Genomic DNA, 5,483 nt, shown 5'->3' with positions numbered 1-5,483 from the left:
AATCAGAGTTACGAAACTCAAGTTACGATCAAACGAAGTTTGAATTCAAATCTGGTCTAATTCAAATTTTAAAATTTCAAAAACATGTTTGAGTTGGATTACTGGATGGAGGGGATCATAATGAAGACGTGGGCATTGGTTTCGTTGAATTTCAACAAACGAGCAAAAAGTTGTGACCGTTTGAAGAACAGGGACTAAATTGTAAAAACAATCATCACAGATAAGTCCCTGGCGAAAAATAAACAGAAAAAAGGAAAAGCTAAATAATGAACGTTCGTTTATAGGATCTCAACAGTGGACGTTCGCTGTTTAGTAAAACCTAAAAAAACAGTTCTAGTCTAGGGTTTTTTTTTAAACGAACTTGAAAAAAACCGGATTGGACCGGCGGGTTATACCGGTTCAGCAGCGGTTCGGCGCCGGCGGGGAAATTCCGGCGAGGCGGGGCAGTGGCGACGGCGAGCTCCGGCGCGGCGGCTCGGCTTCGGGCGCGGGGCAAGGGCGTGGGCGGCGGCGCAGCAGCGCGGGCGGCGCGGGGCTAGGCGAGGCGACGGCAGCGAGCGGCGCGGGTGGCGGTGGGCGGCGCGGCGCGCGGTGCAGCGGCGGCGGCGGCGGCGAGATGCGGGAGCGGGCGGCGGCGCGTCGAGCAGAGAGGAGAGGGGCCCGGGGCGGCGCCCTTTATAGGAGGGGAGGCGCAAGGTGGCGTGGAGGAGGGGGCAGGGCAAGGCGGCGGCGGTGTCCGGCTGGGGCACGGACGCCGAGGCGGTGCGGCGGCGTGCGGCGGGAGGAGTCCCGCTCGGGGCTCGGGGACGAGCGGCGTGGGCCGGCCGGGCCGTGGCCTGGCGAACTAGGCCGGCCCGGTCCAGAGGAATTAAAAAAAACAAGAATAATAAAACATAATAAAATAAGAATATTATATAGGCATATAATATATCAAAATTTTCAGAAAAAGATTTCCAACAACATGGACATTTTTGTGAAGTCAAATAAAATCCTCACAAATTTACATAAAGCAAAGAGTGCTACTGCCTTAATAAAATCCAATAAAAATCATTTTAAAAATACCAAAATGATTTCAAATTTATTTCTCTCCAATTTTCTGATGTAGGGAATCATGTTACCCTATTTTCTGTATAGTTTTATTTTGGAGAAAAATAATTTGAATAGAACTCAAATAACTCCAATATTGAAAAATAATTTCAATGGGATTTTGAATTTAATCCTTTGATACTCCCAACTCATATTTCATATGTTTTGAAGAAGTCATTTTATCTTCTCTCGTGAAAATCATTGAGTTGCATAAAGTTTCAGAAATGGGAAATGTTTTCAAATGAAATTCAAATATTTTCAACACCCCTTGTCATTTAAATAAATGGAAGAAGTCATGTCATCTTCTCTCCAGGGTTTTGTGATGAAAAGAATTTGGATCCATGGAGATCATAGAAGCAAAATGAAAGTTTGGGAAAGTCCTTTTATTCCCTCTCATTTAACTATCAAAAGATTTCAAATTCCACTCACTTTCAGTCAATCAATCAAACCATCAATCCAATCTATCTGTTTATTATAACATTCCAAAATTTAGAATTTTGGGATGTTACAAACTACCACCCTTAAAATGAATCTCGTCCTCGAGATTCGGAGAGGCTAGCAAGAAATAGGTTAGGGTTTGGGGGTCTTCTCAAAATCCATCGATCATCTCAGGGGTCTAGGGTGCTACCACCCTTAGAAACATTGTTACGGTTCCACCAAAACTCGTATACTCCATCCTTATTGTTGACAGTGTCGGTCTTCTCAGATCGTAAGGATAATGGGCTCTTCCGGTGGTGGCATAACTTTTACCACAATTCTTCTGTCCTTTGTCTTGGTATGGTCCTTCAGAGACTGGATCTTCTTAGCTGACGGGTCAGGCGCCAATACTAAACAACTATCGATATCTCATGGTGGTCTTCCAATTATGGTTTCTCCTACAGGAAATGGGTCTGGGTTATACCTCACTGTATAACCTACGATTGGCAACAACTGCCGTGTACAAGGGAATAATACTTATACCATTCTAAGGTTTAAACAGGGTTTAATACCGTTGTCTCTCTACTATAGGTAGGTCACTCAGATTTACCATCCCATATAGCAAAGCGAACAATAAGAGTAAGTCGGTATGGTGATCAATCCATCCCGCACCCAAATCATTACCTTGTATATGGTTTAGCGAATCTCGCATTCTAACACTCGGTCATCCTCGCACGCATTGCAGAATTTCTCTTGTCGACGAACCAAGTTCGGATAAATCCATGGATTCTGCAAGCCAACAAACATCTATCGTTCCTTCCCAACCCTCATGTGTTGCGTAACTCCTATAAGATCGTCTGTCGATAAAATCGTAACTTCTTCCAGGGTTTTCCCTTCAACAAGAGTGTGCTTGCTTCTTGGCAGGTCCTGGGCCTGTGGGTTATGGCCCATCTCATCCCTTGCAAACCTTGAATTCATCATCAGGGCAACTGATCCTTATTCCAACATCCAGCTTCCTAGCATTCTTAAATCCATCCAATTTTATTGTCCTTCTTCCTTCTATTAGCACCAAACTAAGACATGATTACTCAGACTCATCATGGAATTTCCATTGATCCATATTTCCAACATCATACCTCCTTTATATCCAATAGTAATTCATCTCTTCATCCTCGGGGGATATCCCACATACCGAGATAAAAAAACACTTATACTTATGAAGTCCATACTCCACTTCGTGGAACATCATTATCCTTTCCAGGGTCAAGCGTCCTTACAGGGGAATATTGGCCATCTCTGCATGGCACTTCTTCAACTGGGAAACGTGAAACACACCATGAACTCCTGACAGTCCTTCGGGTGACTCCAGCTTGTTGGCCACTTCTCCCATACGCTCCAAAACTCGGTATGGTCCTACAAATCTCGGGGCTAACTTTCCCTTAACTCCAAATAGTTTAACTCCTCGCAGAGGGGACACACGAAGACATGCTCTGTCTCCAATTTCATAGACTGCCTCCTTTACATCCAATAATACTCCATACCCTCATATTCTTGGGGTATCCAACATATCGAGATAAAACTCATACTTATTTTGTTCGAAATCCACTTCGTGGAATATCATTACCTTTTTCCAAGGGTCAAGTTTCCTCACATGGTACTACCACCTTTAAAATGCACAATCTTCCATAGACCATATTTCTCATATCCTCGAAAATGGTCAAAATCTTTCTTCATAGAGTAACAACTCATAAAATCCAAATCAATACCAATGATGCTAACTTTATTGATTCTCAAATATTACAATCTCCTGCATTCCATTACATGCCTCAATCCGACACCTCACTAATAAAAGAAATGTCCACACTACTACTACTATATTTCTCGTTGCACTCAACTATTTGTCACCCGTCTCCGTCTCCTTGGGGCATTCTCTGGCAAAGTGCCATGCTTCATCACAACTGAAACATATTACTTCTGACATATCTCGAGGTTTCCTTGTGATTATATAGCCTCCTGGGGTCCTCATCTTCCCTTTTGGGCAATCATTGAAGTAGTGTCCTAAATTTTTGCACCTGAAACATGTGATATGACTCAGGTCTTTCTTTGTAGAAATTGGGTTGTTCCTGGGATCTAATCTACTTCTCTTCCTGGACTTTTCCGTTCCAATCAGGGCTTCTATTTCCTGTGGGTCATACTCTACTTCCTCTGTCGGGAATTCTACTAAATCCCCATTCAGACAATTTTGGGAGATGTGTCCTTCTTCTCCACATGAATAGCATGACTTGGTGCCGGGTTTAATTGGTTCTTCTTTGGGTGTGTCCTCCACCTTTTCCTTCATCATAGATTCCTCTAAAATTTCCATGAGGGCTCTTTTCATTGCTTCTTTCTTCTGCTGGACGGTCCTTTGTACCATGGGGTAGATGCGACACTGAGCAGGGTAGTGGGTAGTCCCTTCACACAAGAAACAAGTGATCTGTCTAGTTGGGCATTCTTCAGCTGGGTGACTTCCTTCACAATTAGGGCATTCATCCTTGTGTTCCTTATGGTTGTGTCCTATTTCTCCACAAGGCCTGTATGCACAAGGTTTCTTCACATCCTTTCCATAAGGCTTCAATTTCTGGGACAGAAGATGAGATCTTTGTAGAGTCCACTTAAATTCTTTCCAAGTGGTTACTCCTTGCCATCCATTGGTGGTTTGGTACATCCTCCACCAAGTAGCAGCACCTCTTTCAAAACATTGAAGAGCGTGCTGGGTCATATCCTTTCCGGCTATAGGGTTATTCTCCATGTGATCCTCCATGTTCTGAATCCATCGGTCCGTCTCCAATTGACTCATTGGTCCAGAAGATACAAGCTCATCTCCATTCATCCTCTATTGGGTCCATGGGTTTGGGGTGGGATAAGAGAGATAGAGAGGGATACACACAATGCAAACAATGGTTTTAAAAAGACAGATTTTATTTTGTGGCTGTCGGAAAAAAAACATCAAACAAATGACAGCTCACAAACGTCGCATCTAACGCAAGTATATAACAGGGGTTTGGTCTTCTAAAGGTCAATAAATCTCAACGTCATCAAACTCTTCAAGTCTTGGTCATGTCTCCGATGGCTTCTTCCAATCATGCTTGTCCTTCTCAAGTTCTTTTGCCAGATCATCTCTGTTGATGCGAAGTCTCTCGTGACGTCCTTTATATTTCTGGAGTTGCGTTCCAAACTTCTGGGTTTCAACATCCTTGACATGAACCATGATCCTACTGTCCTTCAGTTCCTGACGAATCTTTGATGTCTCAAGGTTTTGCTCCTCTAGCTTGGCTACTTTCAGCTTCTGCGTCCTGAGTTCTTCACGAAACGCTTCCTTATCAAATACTATTTCCTGCAGGTCCATCTTAACTTCTTGATGTAATACTCCAGATCCTGGTGATACCCCGGTCTAAAGTTAAAACTTCATCTTGCTGATAGGTGCTCCATCAGCCTTCTACCATCCAATCCTTCCATGCATCTGCATGCTTAACTCCGCACGGTGACAATAGCATAAACGGGTAATAACACCATGGTCAGCCGTGTCTATGCCCATGTTACTGCCATGAGCTTTCATTCCATAACTGATATCTCCTGTCTTTGGGTTTTCCTTCAAAACTTTGGATTCTTATGCTCCATGTTCCGGTCTTTCTCCGATACACCTTGATCTCGTGCATTGACGGCTTCCATAGTCTGCCAAGTTCCATAAGGGTAACCTTCCTAGGTCATACACATCTGGCAATTCTTCAGAGCATTCAATTCTCCCAGTCTTCGGAGTCTTCAACCGTTGTAGTTTCCATTATGATAATGCACGGTGAAATCCTCTTCATTCCGAATGGTCTTAGTTGTCCGATATCTAGTACTTCTTGGAGTGGTCTTATCCGTCGAATCTTCGAGTGGTCAAAAGTGGAAAGGGATATGGTCTCACTAAAGGGAATATTTGAATAAGCTCAGAAAAGGAG

The sequence above is a fragment of the Aegilops tauschii genome, chromosome 6, assembly GCF_002575655.3.
Source record: "Aegilops tauschii subsp. strangulata cultivar AL8/78 chromosome 6, Aet v6.0, whole genome shotgun sequence".
Lineage (NCBI taxonomy): Eukaryota > Viridiplantae > Streptophyta > Magnoliopsida > Poales > Poaceae > Aegilops > Aegilops tauschii.
The sequence above is the reverse complement of the archived record's forward strand: the minus strand, read 5'-3'. Positions refer to the sequence as shown.